This window comes from Struthio camelus, chromosome 5, assembly GCF_040807025.1.
Source record: "Struthio camelus isolate bStrCam1 chromosome 5, bStrCam1.hap1, whole genome shotgun sequence".
Classification (NCBI taxonomy): Eukaryota; Metazoa; Chordata; class Aves; order Struthioniformes; family Struthionidae; genus Struthio; species Struthio camelus.
This window is the reverse complement of record NC_090946.1, coordinates 69,577,333-69,596,764: the sequence shown is the minus strand read 5'-3', so window position 1 is coordinate 69,596,764 and position 19,432 is coordinate 69,577,333. Positions and strand designations below refer to the sequence as shown.

At 38.6% G+C, this 19,432-nt stretch overlaps 1 protein-coding gene across 5 annotated transcripts in view; it reads left to right on the top strand.

The window, feature by feature from the left end:
- SETD3 (SET domain containing 3, actin N3(tau)-histidine methyltransferase) overlaps positions 1 to 19,432 on the top strand; it is a 66,415-nt gene that overhangs the window by 6,825 nt on the left and 40,158 nt on the right. The window contains exons 1-2 of one of the 5 annotated variants that reach the window (XM_068947000.1): positions 5,115 to 5,196; positions 5,408 to 5,475. The exons of 2 other annotated variants lie outside the window; for them this stretch is intronic. The gene's annotated coding sequence lies outside the window, so the exon portion shown is untranslated. Of the gene's footprint in view, positions 1 to 5,114; positions 5,197 to 5,407; positions 5,476 to 9,351; positions 9,371 to 12,890; positions 13,024 to 19,432 lie in introns of those variants that run through there. 2 more of the 5 variants (XM_068946999.1, XM_068947001.1) reach the window with 2 other exon arrangements.

Genomic DNA, 19,432 nt, shown 5'->3' with positions numbered 1-19,432 from the left:
CAGCCAGTTGTCAATCTACCTCACTGTCTGTTTTTTCTAATCTGCATTTCATCAGTTTGTCTGAGGATGCGATGGGAAATGGTGTCAAAAGCCTTGCTAGACTCAAGATAAACAACATCCACTGCTCTCTTATCCACTGAGCTTGCCTTCTTGTCTTGGAAGGCTGTCAGGTTGTTCAGGTATGATTTCCACTTCCTAAATCCATACTGACTACTCCCAGTCACCTTTTTGATCTTTCTCTGGAAATGGTTTTCAGGATCATGGACACTTTCCCACAGAATGAAGTAAGGCTGACTGACCTGTAAATCCTCCCCAGATCCTCCTTTTTGCCCGTCTTGATAGGAGTGACATATGCTTTCTTCTAGTCCTCAGGAACCTTGCCTGATTGCCACAGTCTTTCAAAGCTAGAGGCCTTGTAGTGACACAGGCCAGCTCACTCAGCACTCCTGGATGCTTCTTATCAGGTCTCATGGACTTGTGTATGTACAATTTGTTTAAACATTCCTTAACTTGATCCTTTTCCATTGAGCGTAAGTCTTTCTTGCTCTGGACTTTTCCCCCCGGTCTCTGGGACCTAGGATTCCTGAGGGCAAGTTTAATCAATAAAGACTAAGATTAAAAATTTATTGTGAGCAGCTCCACGTTCCCATTCAGCAGCAGGCTTATGCTTTCCCTAGTCTTTTGCTGCTTATGTACTTGTAGAAGCCTTTCTTGTTGCCTTTCACATCCCTTCACTAGATTCAGCTCTTGGTGGGCTTTGACTTTCCTAACCTCTCTCTGCGTGCTTGCACAGTGTCTGCCACCAGGTAACCTTCCTGGGTTACCTGACCTTGCTTCCACCTCTTTTTTTTTTCTTTTTTTTCTTTTTTTTTTTTTTTTTAAATATTTGAGTTTAGTCAGGGACTCCTTGTTCATCCATGCAGACCTCCTTTACTTTACTTGCTGCACCTGAGGATGGGCCATTCCTGAGCATGGAAGAAGTGATCCTTGAAAATCACAGCTATTTACAGTTCTTAAAACGGTGGAGTTGTGACAGAACAGTTTGCCTTCTCATCCTTCAGTTTTTAGTTTCTGGCTCTTGGAAGAGGTGAAAGTAATAGGGACTAGAGCATATCTCATGAAACCAAGAACAGATGCCTGAGTTAGCAAATACCGAGTTATCTGTTTATAACAAGTCTCTAGTTCCAGGAAGCTATGCAAGATTTGTATTGCAGAAAAAAGAATGAAGCATCAAATGTTTCGACAATTACCTGTTTTATCATTTTGGAAACTGAAGTCCAAAGCTGAAAGCATTCTGTTTAGGTGTGTGGATGATTTGACGTTAGATTCTTCTACCTGCATAGATAGTATTGCTACATTTATGTCAAAATGACTCTGTCTTATTACTTTGATAGTCGCTAGACTGTATTCTATGTTTTAAAAAGAAGAGAAAATAATCCAGGCTTTTACTAGGATATGATGAATTAACATCACCAATATATTCTTCCACTGATTATTGACAGAATGAAATAGAGTTTGATATCAGTGTGTTTACAGAATTGGGTTTCTTAATTCTTTAAAACCAGTAACAAAATGTTTAAAGCTTACAATCTTGGCTGGTGCCCTATGACTATTTAAAAGTTAATTCATTCAGCCCTGCCAGTTGAAACCTTGATATGTAAGCATTTTTTTAATGTGTGGATGTTGTCTACCTGGACTTCAGCAAGGCTTTTGACACTGTCTCCCATCACATCCTCGTAGGGAAACTCAGGAAGTGTGGGCTAGATGAGTGGACAGTGAGGTGGATTGAGAACTGGCTGGATGGCTGAGCTCAGAGGGTTGTAGTGAACGGTGCAGAGTCAAGTTGGAGGCCTGTAGCTAGTGCTGTCCCCCAGGGGTCAGTACTGGGTCCAGTCTTGTTCAATGTATTCATCAATGACCTGGAGGAAGGGACAGAGTGCACCCTCAGCAAGTTTGCTGATGATACTAAACTGGGAGGAGTGGCTGCCACACCAGAAGGCTGTGCTGCCATTCAGAGGGACCTGGACAGGCTGGAGAGGTGGGCAGAGAGGAACCTCATGAAGTTCAACAAAGGCAAGTGCGGGGTCCTGCACCTAGGGAGAAATAATCCCATGCAGCAGTACAGGCTGGGGGTTGACCTGCTGGAAAGCAGCTCTGCAGAGAAGGACCTGGGAGTGCTGGTGGACAACAAGTTAAACATGAGCCAGCAGTGTGCCCTTGTGGCCAAGAAGGCCAATGGTGTCCTGGGGTGCATTAGGCAGAGTGTTGCCAGCAGGTGGAGGGAGGTGATCTTGCCCCTCTCCTCAGCCCTGGTGAGGCCTCACCTGGAGTACTGTGTCCAGTTCTGGGCTCCCCAGTGCAAGAGAGACATGGCGCTACTGTGGAGAGTCCAGCGGAGGGCTACCAAGATGATTAGAGGGCTGGAGCACCTCTCCTCTGAAGAAAGACTGCAAGAGCTGGGCCTGTTCAGCCTGGAGAAGAGAAGACTGGGAGGTGATCTGATCAATGTGTACAAGTATCTGAAGGGGGAGTGTCAAGAGGATGAGGCCAGCCTCCTCTCCGTGGTGCCCAGCAACAGGACAAGAGGCAACGGGCACAAACTGAACCACAGGAAGTTCCATCTGAACCTGAGGAAAAACTTCTTGACTGTGAGGGTGACAGAGCCCTGGAACAGGTTGCCCAGAGAGGTAGTGGAGTCTCCTTCGCTGGAGATATTCAAAACCCGTCTGGATGTGATGCTGGGCAATATGCTCTAGAGGTCCCTGCTTGAGCAGAGGGGTTGGACGAGATGATCTCCAGAGGTCCCATCCAACCTAAACGATTCTGTGATTCTGTGTCTGCAAATTATTTTTTGCATTGAACATGTTAAGAAGTATCTACAGCTGTGTGTTTAAAATCTTTTGACTGACTTATCCAGCGCTCGGATCGTATCCTTTCATATATACAAAACTGACTTCTCAAAATAAGCTGACAGCATTGTGGGTCAATATTCCATTGCCCTGTACGGATGGTGACCTGTGGCTGGTCTGGGAACTTCCAGGTGGCATGGACAGAGCTACTGGGGTTCAGGAGCTTGATGAGGCTGATGCATTTCAACAGTCCTTTCTTGTTAAAGAAATGACTGTCATCATTAACATCTCTGAGCCATCAGAAATTTTTCTTTCTGCCCACCATGGAAGGGAACGCTGCCTGGGTTTTGATATTAATGTTTAGAGGCTTATGTGCATGTGTTAATGTTCTTGCAACTGGATAACCTTAACTTTGGAAGCTAGCTTCTCCAAATAAAGTGGATCTCTGCAGTAAGCTGAGTTATGCATGCATGGTTTTTTTTTTTCTTTTTTTTTCCCCCAGAGGAATTCTGCTTGCTGGAGTATTGTTTTTAGACTTGGAGGAAGTAGCCCAGGTTGTCTGGTGGAGAGGGAGAATGGCTGTCCACTTGGGGTGACCAGCAACAACATTTCATGTTTCAGTTTCCTGTCCAGAGTTGTACGATGGCATATTAATACATTAACTCCTCTTAAAACAGAGATGCATCCTTTTCCTCTGGAGCATGCTGCACCTGATCCTGTCAGTCAGGAGCAAATGAAACTGGTTGTCATACCAGTTTGAGAGGTTTTGTGTGTTAGTACAATGAAGAAGCTGGTACAGTCATTGTAAAGCTTGAAAAGTTGCCGAAAATGACTGCTGGATTTTCGTGGGGCAGTCAGATTTAGATTGGTGTCTGCTGTATGCTCCTTTTTCTGGAATTCAATATTTTAAACAGTTATTTCTCAATTTGCTCCTGGCTGATTGTTGAGAAAAATATGGTGAGGTTTATAAGGGTTCATGAGACTACAATTTTTGCATTTCACTGCTCTAATTTAAATAAAAAAAAAAAGAGGAATTCCTGCTTTCAAGACAATGACAGTGTTGTGATTCCCTTCGTGTCACTGTTAGGATGCTTTGTACAACCTGTTCCTCTGGCTTATTAAATCTTTGAATGGATACCTGAATATGAGAAACTGTCCAATTCTACTTTGATTATGAGCATTGGGAAGACTAACATGAAACAATAGCTTCCTGATGTGATAACTGCTTACTCTATTTTGAGTAATTAGTCTCGGTAAGTGGGTTGGAGGTAGGAGTGCAAAATTTTTTCTTTCTTTTTTTTTTTTTTTTAAATAATGATATGAACAGCCAAAGACTTACAGAGACTTATGTCACTCTGTACACTCTGGCAAACTGAGGTCATAGTCCTGAAGATATTTTGTGTGCCTGCTTTGAAGATGGGAAGTTTAATGTAGTAAGGTAACTAGTTTTTTCCACCAGGGTTTCACTCTTCTACCTTTAAGAAAGCGAAATTCTTTGAAACGGTGAGGAAAATGTTACCTTTTGTCAAGATACAACGTTTGTTTTTTCTCCCAGAAAACTGTCAGAAATGTCAGATCAGATGAATTTAAGGAACCTGTTTTGAGCAAATTTCTGCAGACTTTTACCCTAACAGTGTGTGACACGCTGTCCTAAGGTATAGAACTTGAACATTCTAGCTTTGGAAAGTACTGCTGCTCCCAGGATGCATTTTTCTCTGGTGAATGGAAATATTACATGAATATGACCTACAGCAAGATGTCAGGAGCTGCTTCTGAATGATATAGTTGCTAATTGTGTTTGTGTTCAGTTCTGCCCTTTATGTGCTCTCTCAGGAAGAATCTTTTGGTCACTTCCATCCTTGTCCTGACTGGGATGTTCTCTTTCTCTTGATTTAGAAGTGTGCCAGATTAGTAGACAATAGTTCTGTTTCTGGGAGTAGCAAATCCTCAGGTACAGGAACTGGTAAGCAGTGTGCTAACACTAATGCCGCTGTTGTCAGAAGTCATGCTGCTGCTTTTTCCCTCGTTCTTGAGATTATATCGGAGAAGAAACAAATTCTTACTTTAGGCTGATGGAGATAAACTTCGTCTTGCAAGTGTTCTGGGTATGGCTCGGTGGTCAGTACAATCCCCCGTTCATTGTCCTTTACTGGACAAATTGGGGAGAAAGAGATGGTGATTTTCCTGATGAGTGAGGTAAAGCCTTAGCTATGGCAGCAGGCCTTGGTTCTGAAGTCTGTCTTCTTGAGCTGTGGCACAGGAAGCCATACAGATCTTGGAGAGCTTGGAAGGTGATGAATCTGCAGACTCCTGGGATTCTTGAAAATTCAAAACACTGAAATCTGAGGTAAGTGCAGTATTTGTATGCTGGCTGTGCAGGAATGAGATAGCCCTGGGAAAACAGAAATGCATATAGTTGGGGGAAAAAGGACATTGAAATGTCAGGTTGGAGGAGTTGGAGACATGAGATACAGGCTTTAGTTTCTTAGATTCATAAGAGGTCTATAGAAATTGATGCAGCTTCTTACAATGTGAACATTTTGGAATATTGCTTTTAGGGTCTGGCAGTCTGGTCAGTCCTCTTCTGGCTGTTGGTGCCTGGCCTGCCTGAGGGTGGGAGATTTAGGTGAGTGACATGGCTGGGGATAGGCAGGGTGGGAAAAGCAAGGGTTTTCAATAGGCATATTACAGTGGTAGGTATACTTCTTGAGGCAGTCCTTTGGTGGAAGAATGCTATTCAATCTTTCTCCCTTAATACAAAGTAGAGGATTTTGTTCAGAAAGCAGCGCATAGCTCAGGGTGTCAGTGGTTTTCCTGAATTTGTTCTGCAACTGGAAGGGGCAATGTATTTGCTCTGTACTATGTTTGCCAGAATAAATGTTTGTGAAATATTTTTTTCTTTGGTCTATTTTCTCACCTGCAAGCATACAAAAAATGTGCTACCAAATAGTTCTACCGTCATTATTCTGAATCCTAAGAATTAAAACTTCTGAGAAGCTGACTGCAATTTACAGTGGCTTGTAGTCTGTATGCAGTTCAGTTTTTTTTACCTTATCAAAGCTCTGAAAACTCAGGTGTGAAGTAAAATAATACTTAATGTTGCAGTGTCTTTCCCGTATCTGATATCTCAATAAATGCATGTATCAAAAGCTTTATTACTGAAAGCCACCACAACGTCACTAGTTTGACTAGACTGGGAGGAGACCCTAGAGTTATCAACTAGGAATGCTAGAAGGTGAAAAGGGGCTTGGAGGAACCAGCTTCTTCACTTTCAAGGTCTGCGATAAAATGATCAGAAAATTGTCAGAAATTCAGCTGAAATTCCTGGTCACTCTTTCTAGAATAATTACCATTTTAACCACAAAATAGGGAGTGGACTTAAGGCATGTGAGTTTGAAAGCCTCCCAACTCTTAGCAACCCTAAATTACATTATTTATCAGGGACTCTTAGGAGAAGCTTAAAAATGTGTATATATATATATATACTATACCTGATGTACTTAAATGTGATGAGAAGTTCCTTTCCTAACTGTTATATTAGCATTCTTTTGGGTTTCAAAAGTGCTTGGTCTGTCATGGGTATTTCCAGGGATACCAGAGTTACGGTATCTTGAAGTGTAATTGTAACTGACCTGAAGGCTGTGATCTACTCAGAGAGTGTTCCCTAGCAAAAAACAAACAAACCAAAAATGTAATTATTAGCCCTGCTACAAGGGAAGTCTGTAACAGTTCTGTTAGGAAAGTTTCTTTTCATCTGTTGAGAACGAAGGTGCTCTTTTTTACTTGCGTTGTGGTAATTTTGTGCAGTCTTATGATTTACTTCTACCTTGATAACCATTGCCATATCCTACCACTTAATGAAGGTAACTCCCGTTTTGCTCAAACTTCACATGGATACATATGGAATTGAATGGTGGTAATGCTGATTAGGATATTTATGTTCAAGAATGGTGGTGGTGTGTGCCTTTTCATAACTAGCCAACGTAATTCCACACCCACAGCACGAATGCAGATGGGTGTACTATCTCTGTATGAAAAAGTAGAGTGCTATTCCAAATTTTTCTCCCTACTCCTCTGAACTCCTATTTCAAAATACTATCCAGTGTTTTTCAGAATTGTCCAAAGCACACGAATCACTTAAGAGAGAGTTCTCCCCTCTCTTTCCTCCACCTCCAAAGTTAGTAGCAAACACAGTACCTGACACAGATATCCCCAAATGCCCTAGAACATTTTAAGAAAAGGCACACATGTATCTATTGTAGTTCTCCTCACTGTTAAGTTCTCATAATTCATGCAAGTCTGTACTGCGGTTCCTGACCAAAGCCCAGAAATCCTTTGCTTTAATTATGCATTGAATATACATTTTTGTATACATTCCTTTGGGTGTGTTTTGTTCCTTATGATCTGATAGTAATACTAAGCTCTACCGGTCAGGGTGAAGTGCTAGCAGCACCACTCCTGCAGTGCACCTTCAGTGAGCTAACCTGCTATGGACGGAAGCTTGATGAAACAGCTGTGCTTCACTCTTAGCTAGAAAATAGTACAGCAGTTATTTAAAACTTTTTGGATCTTATTTAGTAAGAACCAGGTATTCCAAGAAATAACATGAAACTAGCCAGTTTCAAATATCAATAACTTTAAGCCAAATTTAATTATGCCCACTGTACAGTGTCAGTACAATGTCCAAATATAGATTCTTCGGCATTTTGGGGGCTCAGCAGTGGCATTGAAACATTCAACTAACTTAAATTTTTGAGATGTGCATGTATAATGAAACTGATTTTGATTGCAAGAATCACATGTGCTGTGATATAGCATAACACAGATCTTAAAGCTTGTTGAACCTTTTTATGCTGTGGATACTTTCTTTCCTTCCTACTTTTCATTAAAATTTTTTTTTTTTGCTTCTTCGTATAAGCATGGAGAAAGATGCTTAACATGTTTAAAAAATTCACCTTGACCCACTTCAGTCCGTGGAATGAAGAGACGTCAAACAGATCTCTAAGTATATTATATATGACTGATTCTAACCTACAGTAAATGGTCTGCTATTGCAAGGGATGTGGGAGGAGGTCCTTATGAATGAGAGGGTCATGGTATCTTCAATATATGGTTATATTTATATCATTTAGCCGCTTGGATGAGAGGCCTCAAAGTTTGGTCGGTTACATCTAGAAAGGCCTGGAGAATGTGGAGAAAAACACTTGTATAGAAAGTGATGCCTATGCGGTGATTGGAGATGTGAGCTGCCGGTATGATGGCCCAACATAATCATCTGATTGAAAAGGAGCAGCCTAGCAGGCAGCAGTAATTTATATCAGAGCTGCAATATGTGTAGAAAGCAGGAGGGTAGACAAAGGCATTAAAACAAAAAATAAACAGAACTGTTAAAGAGTTTTTCACTGCAAAGAAAGAATCATGGGCCCACTTAGTGTTAAGTTGCTTGAGGGCATTCCACTTAGGTGGAATTATTGTTGCAATTAAACAGTAGTCCTTGGCATTAAGCATCTTTAGCTTTAAATCTCTTCTCTGGAGATGGTCCAGTTAATTGGAATATATGTTATTGCCTAGTTTTGTATTATTTATATATCACTGGCTATAATGCAATTTAAAAAGAAGACTTTAAAAAAAAAAAAAAACTTTACAGTGATGCTGAAGCATTTGGGGGTTTTGGGAGGTTTGTTTTGTTTTACCGTTCAGCCAGGATCAACTTGTGCTCTAGCTGTGGAGCAGACCCGGCAGTAGAGAGAGAGGGAATTCAATCTAGGGTCTGGAAAAGAGGAAGAAACTTTAAAAGTATGTTGAGGTGTCTTTTCCCCATATCTTAGGGAATTTACACACAATACTAAAAAAAGGTATGTGTTGTTCCCCCCCCCCCCCCTTTTTTTTTTTTTAAAAAGGAAACAATACATGGGAGAATTGTTGAAGTTCTTGCTAGGTAAAAACTCTTCCATCTCTTTAAAGAGGTTCCCTCTTGTTTGGTTGTTAAAATTATTCTGGTTGCTAGTGACTAAGAAGCACTTATACTGCGGGGCATGTGAAATGAACGTTTTGGACGCAGCAATTTTTTGAACGGTTTTCATTGAAACAATGTGTGCTTAGATACTACCATCCTACAGTCCTTAATTTTACCCTCGAATCTGTCAAAATTTCCAAGTATACCACTTGTCTTGAGTGGGGGCTGAACTTCTGCTCTTAGTTGTTTGCTTTGTGGCAACGTAGTGGGTGTTACACTGTTTTATTGCATCTTTATCAAGAAAATATGTATGGTCTTTAACACAGCATTGCTGCATTTTAACTTGCTATTACCTTTATAGTCATTAATAAGGCCTTGTGTTCTTACTGTTGGCACTTAATCTTGCTTTACACAAAGTACAGGAAATACCGATATAAGATCGTAGTCTTTGATCACGTGAGGCATTATTCACATTAAGGTTTTTGGAGCGAGAAGAGTGGCAAAGGAGAACTGCAGTTGTTAATACCCAGTAGTTTTAGTCTCAGTCCTGTATTTACCATGTGAAGTAAGTATACTCTTATTGTTTGCGAGTATGCTAGCAGGGTTCAAGAACTTGTCTGAAATGACGTGTACTAAAGTGATTTGAGCATTCTCGGCCTATTGAAATGGGGAATAAACACATTGTGTTAAGACATCACAGGAGCTATTTTAGAAATTTATGAAAGTTCTGGTTTTATGAGATTTTTGGAAAACAGTTTAAATACATGCAACCTTTGCCTATATGTATATACTACTTTATGAATTAGTGTATGAACATGTGAAATTAAATATTATGTAGTAGGTTATTTCCTGGTGTATGTGGACAGGCTGATACTTAAAACCAAAATACCTTTATAACTACAGGGCTTACTTTGACCTGTGACATACTATCTGATAAAGATTTGGCAGACGATTAACATTTCTATATTTATGGGTTTTGGAGTTTATTTTGGGGCGTTTTCTTAAGTGAGCCATAGGAGTGTGCTTTGGACTAAAGCTAATCTCATTCCTTTTGTGGACCAAACCTTTTATTTTTATTTTTTTTATTCTTTTATTTTTTGCATCTGCTGAAGGGGGTGCTTTGGGGATTGCAGAAAAATGTTCACAGTCATAGCAAACAGCTCTTCCAGCACAAAGCATGTAAGCAATGTCCTCAGAAACAGTCACAATGTACTTTACATCTGGGTTCGTTGAAACACAAGTCATTCATGTGACTATCTTCTGCCTTAGTCAATAGCCCAGCTGTAACACTAAGTAAAAGCAGTATCTTAGTGAAAAACGATGTTTTGCATTAACCGAGTTTTCTGAAATAAGTACCAGAGCAAAAATGTTATCTCATAATATTTTTGATGTGTTTAGTTGATGTTAACTGTTTTTAAAGTGGTGACAAGTACATATGCTGAAAATTTATTCAAACCCTTCCTATATATAGAAAGAGAAATATAATATTAATTTGGAAACACTTGTGAATGTAGGCATATATGTCTATGTATATATATTTATGTGTGTGTATATGTATATACACATATAATAATTTTTTCTTTTCATTAGTGAAAACTAGAGGAAAATTTTCAGTTGGCTGGATTTTGACTTCTGAGGTTAAAGAGTGCTGGTGCACTTAGGTAACTTGTGTCATATAAATATGTGAATTACTTCATACACATCATAATATTTGTTATAGTAATCTTAGCTATTTTTCATTTAAATCTTACATGAAATAGAGCAAACTGGAGGAAGCCTTTTTTTTTCTAAATTTTGGTATAGAGAAAGTGAATTGTGTCAATTTTCCTCCTCTTCAAGAATATGATCACTCTATTTGGCATGGAATAGGTTTGTTGGCTTACTGTTTTTACAGTGTGGCAGATTTGTTTTTGTACTTTGTTGTTATTCTTAATTTAAATGCTACTTATCTTTAAAAGACAACATTTACATACATGTGTAGCGTAGACTTCCTGTTTTTCCTTCCTTACAAAGGAGTTGTTATGTGGTCACTTACTACGTATAGGATTTATGTTACCATAGCGTCTAGTGCTATGCGGAAGTGTTGTATTGGCAATAGCACTGTATTGTCACACTCTACGTTTTCCCTTTCTCCTCTCTTATAGTTTTAAGTTGTTTAGAACTATAGCTTTTATATGTTGAAAATCAGGCAAGGTGGAAGTCATAAAAGGTGAAATTTTTTTATTGCAATCATAACTTATCATTTGCACTTAATATAGTTCCAAAGTGCTTAGTGAGATGAAAAACCGTGTGGCAATGAAAGGCATTCTGTTTGCGGCACCAGTAACTTCAGAGGTGGCTACAGGCACATACATCTTTATTTTTCAGAGACGGCTGCCCACACATATATTTGTACTTTATCTTCAAATACAAATTTTAGTTGTATTCAGAATGCTAATATTAACACTGATATAGAATGAACATATGACTAGATGGTTATTAATATATAGTGCAATCTAGTTCACCATTTTTTGATATTATGCTAAAAGTTATGTACAGGTATTTTTTTTCTTGAGATACTAAGTATGAGTGTTAAGCCCTAACTGCTGCTAGGAGAGAAGAGGAAAAGAGAACAGAACCAGCTGAATATGAGAAGGAACAAATCAAGGAAATGGAGATGGGGCTGAACATCACAGACTTAGAGAAGCAGAGCAGAGCAACTTCACACTGCTCACTGTTCTGGGAGATGGTGGATGCTGCTCTGTGCGTCTCTCTATTTATTTATTTATTTATTTATTTATTTATTTTAAACAAGCTGTTACCTCCCTATGGTAGATGGCTTGCTAGAAATGCCAAGAGAAGATTGAGGAAGAAGCCCCGTAACTTTATGGGGTTTTGGATTTGGGAAGCAGACATTAGAAGGGGAGGGAGGAATGGCAAGCACAAATCTCATGAAGAAACTGGGAGAGAACTGCAGCTTGGTGTAACACAATATATATTTGTGCTAGTATCTCCCTCTTACTGCAGAACATCTATATTTCAGAGCTATGAGCTGCTGTTGGAGGCAGCTTGATGGTCCCATGAAAAATATAAGCATGGCATTCCTTGTATCTTATACAGGAGAGAGTTCAGTTTCTTATCTAGCAGGAAGGAGCTGAATTTGAGAGGTCATGTGACTATAGTGTAAAGAATTACTACAACTGATTAAAAGCAATATTATCTACTACCAAGTTGTTCTGGGACAGTAAAAGAACCTGGGGCAGTATGTATTTGCAGGGCTGTGCACTGAATTGATTTTAAGTACAGCATCTGACCACAAGGATCAAGTGTATCAAAGCTAGCTCTTAAAGAAGGAAATATTATAGATTATGGCCAAGGGAATTGTGAGGAAACATAAATTTATGTTTTACTTTAAATGGAATGTGAGCTTAAGTGGACACCATATGGGTAATATGTTCCTATAGGAGATACTTTTCTGTGATTAATCTTTTCGGGGTTATTTATAGGTGACTTTTTGTTAGCAGCATCATCAGTGTTAGGTAGTGCTTAAGATCCTGTAAAAAATGGGCTTTCTTGTTATGAGCACTTTACAATCACAGGATGTCCCTCTTCCAAAAGAGCTTACAATTTAAATGGAGGGACAGAAACAAGTTGGAGAAAGAAAATGTGCAAGCACAGGAGCTGTGTAATGACATTGCATTTCATAGGGCTTCTGGGGCAAGTTTATAGAGGAGGTGAAAGGAAATGAAAAAGGAAAAGCCAGTGGGAGTAGGAGAAGTGAAGACGGCAAGAAGAGCAGGAGTGGAGTTCAGCAAAGGTGAGAGATTGAGCAATGGGGGAGGAGGACTGAATCAGTAACCAATTAGTCATTTACTTAGAGGAGACATCTAGATGAATACCTTAGGAGTGATGAGAGTGTTAATGTGGTTTGTAAGTGACACGGTGTAGGTGGTTTTCACAAGCAAACATAGTGTTCATTGTAAATGTATAAACTGATTTTTTTTTTTAAAAGATCACAGATCTTTTCCTCCACCCACACTGTTCTGATACTTCTAGATTTCATGCTTTCTATTGGCTATAAGATATATTTATTTTTTTACTTGCAGCTGTAAGATTGACGTTTAGAAGAAAAAGCTTGATCAGTGGAAGGAAAAGACCAAATTCCCATTAAGCCTGGTCATATCCAACGTCAAATTGTATTTTCTTGCATACAGATTGAAGAACTCCTGTCAATTGCCTGTAAGCATTAAACATGTCCTTTAGGCCCCTAGCTTAACATACGTCAATACAAGCAGATGATCTACTTCCTTAACTGAAGTAGAGAGGAAACTTACTTAGTCTGGGTAACCAAATTAGAAAAAAAATTGCAAGCCTGGTTTGTGTACATCTTACTCATTTGTCTGCCCTCTCAGTGCTGCCAAGGAACATATCCTGCAACCACCTGCTGTACTTGCCTTTCAGTGCTCTTTGCATGGCTTGAGAATTTCCTCATCTTCTCCTTGTCTGCCCTTGTGGATCGTTATCTGTCTTTCTAATACTACCCCTCATCTTCTGTGCCCTCATCTAGCATATGCCAAGAGGATACGTGGGGTGGGATCTATTATGTAATGAAAACATAATGTAATTAGCGTCTACAAGGGTCTGCATTAAAGCAGATACAATGTTAAGATACTGCATTGGAAATACATTGGGTCCTTGAAGCAGAGTTAAACTTGAATGGATGTCTCAGCTGTGGGAGTTCCTAACTTAGTTGTTATTTTAAAAGCTCAATGATTTTTTGAATAGCTGGTTCATGACTTTGTAAAGTAGAAAGTATAGCTGAAAGAAGTAAGCTTATGGGATCGTATCAGTTCTATCTGCTGTTTAGTTCTTCCCATCTTCGCCCATCAACTTTTTGGGCATTTTCAATCAAATTTGACAGAGTTGGGAAACTCAAACATAAGTTGGCCCTCTTGCTAGGGGAAAAGTTGCGTTGAGAACAGTGATGTGAATGTTTCCTGGATAGATGGGAAGGGTAACTAAGAGCTTTATGGGGATTCTGGGACCGTTGAAAAAGATGCATATGGGGAAAAAAGATGCAGATCAGAAAAAAACAATCTTCATATATTCTTCCTTATATAGGACAAATTCTTTAAAACTAACACAGCTAAATACTAAAAATGAATACAGTGGCTACCCAGCATAACGACTATATTGACAAATGTAAAATGGGTTGCAAACTTGTATTTTGACCTAATGACCGAGATGTGGGTGCCTTTATATTTCCTCATGATGGATTTTCTTTTTCTGTCAGACTTAACTACAGCTTTAATAAAGTAGTGCTGCAGTGAACTTACTGATTGTGTAAACATGAACAGCTGGGATATTTCTTTTTCATTAATGATTACAACAGAATATTTTAATTTTTTCTGAAGTTTTGTCTTGGTAGTTCTATATTTTTATCATCCAAGTTTGGCATTGTTTCCCTGTGAAAGTGTGGTACTGTGATGCAGCCAGGTTCTCTAACACTTTAAGTATTAACTTTCTTAAATATGATGTTTAAGCAGTGATATATTTAAAAAAAAAAATAAAAAGGGTGGTGACAATTCTTTAGTAGTTTTTCTGGAGTGTTTTGCACAGCATTCTCATGGTTACGTTCTAAAGCCGTTAAGTGAACATGCTCACTTTACAGAGCTTATAAGTCAAGGGGGAATGTTTTACAACTCTTAAAAAAAGAATATTTCTGTGCGTGATGCTGAAACAGAAGTTCAAAGTCTGACATAAAAGAACTTCTCGACAGTAGTAGTAAAGCTGGGAGACGGATCTTTAAACACCTCACTGGCACCGTTTTTTGCGTGATTCTTTTTTACCAAGCTAGCTGACAACGCAGTATTTGGAAATGTGACTGTGTTGTGTATTACCAAGCTTATTCGTCGTTGGTGTCAGCGTACTCTCTCTTTGCAGAATGCTTTCAGGAATTTTCAACAAAATTCATTTGAAAGGAGGCATGGCCCAGAACTTAAAAATATTAGCTGAAAGACAACCAGAAAAACAAATGTAAAAAAAACAGCCAACTAACCAAAAAAACCCTTCTTCACTGGAGTGTGTGCCGTTGCTTCTTCAGATATTTATAGGTTCTGCAGTTTATCTTGATCCTGAAGGATTTTTTTGTTCTGTTTTTCTCTTCATGTCATGCAAGTATATCTTATATTGCTGCTTCTGTTGTCATGCATGTACTGGCAAGCAGCCTGTCTTTTCATTGCTTTGTTGAGAAACAGCCTTATACTTCATTTGTTTCTGAAACCTTGTTTTATTCATTTATAAAACAGTAATGCTTCATATCTAAAATTGTACTTCAAATTAAAAAAAATACTGTTTTTTCTGAAGTTACACATTTCTAGGAATTCTAGGATTTTCTTTAGAATTGAAATCAAACTGAAATCTGTTTCATAAGCTGTATGATATGAATGCAGTTTTAATTACAAAAAGTAATTTCGCAAAGAAGCTTGATTTATTTTCTCTCTTTTAAGTAAGGAGCTATACTGGGTCTCATGCTATGAGTATAGCCCATTGTCTTTTGTTTAAATACAGCAAGGAGCATTAACTAAGCTCTTTTTTCCTCAGACATGAAATTAGATTATATGTTGTGTGTTGGTTTTAAGAAATTCTGAAAATACTTTCATAGTACATTAACTTTTATAAGAATGTTGTCACTTTTATACTAGGCAGCTCTGTTGGAGTGATATTTGGAAAATCTTTTCTGGACAAATATGTATAGCAGCAATTCCTTTCAAATTACTATTTTTACTAAAAATATGTATTTTAGATTCATTGGATTTTGAATAGATATAACAGTTTCATGTAACTGAGATGATACTTCAGAGCTTTTGAAGAGATAAGTAATGTAGGAAGTGGAGACCTATTTTTCTGATTGGTGAATTGAGTAAAAAAGTACAGTTCAGATCTCAAAAGATAATATTTCTTCAGAGGAAATGCTTTCCTAACAAGAGATCTCCAGATACCGGTCTGCTAGTTTTGCTTTTCTGTGTGAGACAGACTTGCTGATTTAAGCATGCATATAGGATTTTGTTTCTCCATGGAAATTTTGATGACACAGAAGCAGTAGTTTAGACAAGATACATACATTGTCAAAGAAGAGAGTAAAGATCTTTGCAAAACTTATTTCATGTACAGATATGGGTAGCATGCTACTGTGGAAAATGCATCTGTAATTATGGTGCAGTCAACCAAATGAGTGTTCCTCACAGAATTTGTTAGTTCTTGTGGCATGTTTGCTGTGTGATACCTAAACAGTAGGATCTGAGACAGAGGTCTTGTATTAGCTTTGAATTTCTCACTTACACAGACCAGATTTCAACTAGACATTATTTTTTTGGTCTTTAAAACAAAAATAAATGTACCTAGTAATGGAAATAATTAGCTTTGTTCACATTTTTATTTTTTTTATTACATTTGGGAAGCTGAAGGTCATGTATTCTGAAATTAGCTTTATCTTTAGATGTATCTCTTGGTAATGCTTGCACTGCAAAAATGGATCCTTACTATTAAAATGTTTCATACTAAGAAAACTTCAAAATCCAGCGCTGGCTGTACTCCATATTCATGCAGCTTCATGTATTGGTGTATCATAGAGTTCTAATTGCATGGTGGTATTTCCATGCCTCCATGTATAAAATGTGCATAGTATTCTTTGGGGTTTTCTTTCTTCTGATGAAATCTGTGTTGGATGTTTGTTTTCCAAGCAGGTCTTCCACTAGAAACAACTTCAAAAAAAAAAAAATCAGAATACTGCAGTTTTTAGGTCTTTTACTTTCTTGTGTAGGCAGGACGTTTACTTAGTATGCTTTCTGTTGATCCTTTGGTTGATAAACATATTTTTTTCTTAAAGATAAGAAACCAAAATTCTTCAAAATCTTTTCAGTTGCTCAACTTATTTATCTCCATATTTATCAGCATCTTGATGTATATAAACCATATAGTCTCATAATTTATAAATTGCAGCATGGAAAATGAACTATATGAGTGCTTTAATTTTCTAATGATTCTTAAAAATACCATGGATTTTGCTTAGAGTGAATATAGAAAAGCATTTGTGTGTGTCACACAGAATGGAATTGTGCTTTACATTGCACCAAAGACAGCTCTTACCCTGAAGAATTTGGACTCTGTCTCCAAACCTGCAGCTGGATCCGTGAGACAGGCCAATCTGACTGATTTCTCTTAAGAGTCTGTAAGGGCAGAAGGGTCTAAAATAAATACAACAGAATAGCATATTGGCAAGTAGAACAGTAAAGTGAATCGACCAGGTGCAAATAATGTGATTGCAAAAGTGGCCTTGTGTACCTTGAGCTCTGTTTATCTTTTTACAGTTATGAATGAGCATTATTAGCAAAAAGAAAAAAAAATCTGCGTTAACTTTTTTAGGTTGGGTTTTTTTGGTTTTTGTTTTTTTTTTAAGCTGGTAGCAGTAGTGCTCTTTTATAGCTCTGTCTTCTGCTATATTACAGTAGGCTGGCAGTTTATGTTGATCCTATTCTCAATTTATACCATTACAAATACACATGGATCTCATAGTGAGCATGACCCCATGCCTCATATGAGCTGAAACACTGAATCAAGTCTTGTATCAAATGCAATAAATTGCTCGTGGTAGAGCAACGTCTTTCCAACGGACGTTTCAGTGTTGATTTAGAAACTTTAAGGGATGTGGCCAGTCAAACAGTTGACTGCAATGAATCTGTGAGAGTTCTCCTTACCAGTTTGCATATGAGGCCTTTTCATGACAGAAGATGCATTGGGAAAGTAAACTATGCAGCTCGGGACAGGGGACTGATAAAGTTAAACTGCCCACATGGGTTATTTGAGCTTCCCATTCTGCTAGAGAGAGATGAAATAAGCCTCATTGTGCCCCAGGATGACTTAGACTCCATGTCCCTGGAGACAGTCTGTCTCGTTCCTTGTACTGTGTTCAGAGCCAGAAGGTCCCAGTTTGATATTTTCCTTTTTGACGACACCTTATAGTTTTCCTTAGATTTTTTTCCCCCTTTTGTTGTGGGGTATTGTCTTTTCAGTCAGTTGTGAACTCCTTTAATTTTGAGTGATTTAGTAAGTTAACTGAATTAAGTTTAATTCACTTTCTGATCATTCTAAGTTAGTATTTAAGTTAAGACTTGGTCTTGAAAGTTTCTTGCTCACTTTAATTTTAATGGAAAATGGAATTAACCAGATTATATACCTTTCCCACTAAACACTTTAAATTTATAGCACTTGCATTTGAAAGGTCTGCTCTGTACAATTACTTATCGTTTGGATTGTAATTGTTTCAGTCTTGGTCAGCGTGGAGAGCAGCTATTTGGCTGCTAGTTGATACATTCCAGTATTAAGAGCAACTGTCCAGGAACAAAACTTTTTGATGGAGTGTCAGAGGAAACATTTCATTTTGGATAAGCTAGTTACACCGACTAAGTGTAAAAGGATCCTTTTTACAAACGTAGAGTGCTCAGAACACCTAGAATATAAGTACTTTTTTGTACGCAATTTCTAGCACCTGTGTGTGTCTAACTTCCCTCTCGCTATGTTATGAGAAGTAACTGGACATAGGAGCTTCTACGCTTTACAGGTAGATTTTATATGCCAGACAGAATATGCAGGCTGCCCATATATAGACAAAAACATCTATTGCAATAAAATGTAGAATCACAGAAAAAATGAGGTGGGAAGGGATCTCCTGGAGATTGTCTAGCTCAGCATCCTGCCCTAGCTTCAAATGTAGATCAGCTCACTCTGGGCCTTGCCTAGTCAGATTTTTAAAATCTCCAAAGATGGAGTTTTAACAGCCTCTCTGCACAACCTGTTCCTGTGCATAACCACCCAGATAGAGAGGAGTCTCCTTATATGTAGCTGAAATTTCCCTTGCTGTAACTTGTGGCTGTTGCCTGTTGATCTTTTCTTGCGCTTCCTTGAGAAGAATCTGTTTGTCTTCTGTATAACAACACCCTGTTATGTAGGTGAAGACTGCAGTTGGTTCTTTCCCTTCTCCAGGCCGAACACACCCTGCTCCCTCAGCTTCTCCTTTTATGTCATGTGCTTCAGCCCTTTTGCCATGTTAATGGCCTTCCTCTGGACTTGCTCTAGTTTGTCAATTTCTTTTTGTGCTAGGAGGCCCAGAACTGCACAGCATTCCAGATGTGATATCACAAGGGCCAAACAGAGGGGAATAATCACTTCCCTTGACCTGTTAGTTATGCTCTTGCTAGTGCAGTTCAAACTACAGTTAGTCTTCTTCACTGCAGCGCTGACTTATGTTCAACTTACCATCCACTAGAATTTCTAAGTCCTTTTAGGCAGAGCTGGCCGGTCAGTCTATGGCAAATGGTGTTGTATAGGGGACTTTTCATCCCAAGTGCTGCACTTTGCATTCGTCTTCATGAGGTTCCTGTTGACTGCTTCTAGTTTGTTGAAGTCCCTCCAAGTGGTGATCCTGCCCTCCAACATATCGACTGCTTGCCCTGATTTGTATCATTATAAATTTGCTGAGGATGCTTTTTGTCCTTGCATCCAGATCTCTAATGGAGATGTTAAACAGTATACGCCTCTGAGGAAAACTGCTTGTAACCAGCTGCCAGTTAGACTTTAAACTGTGGATCAC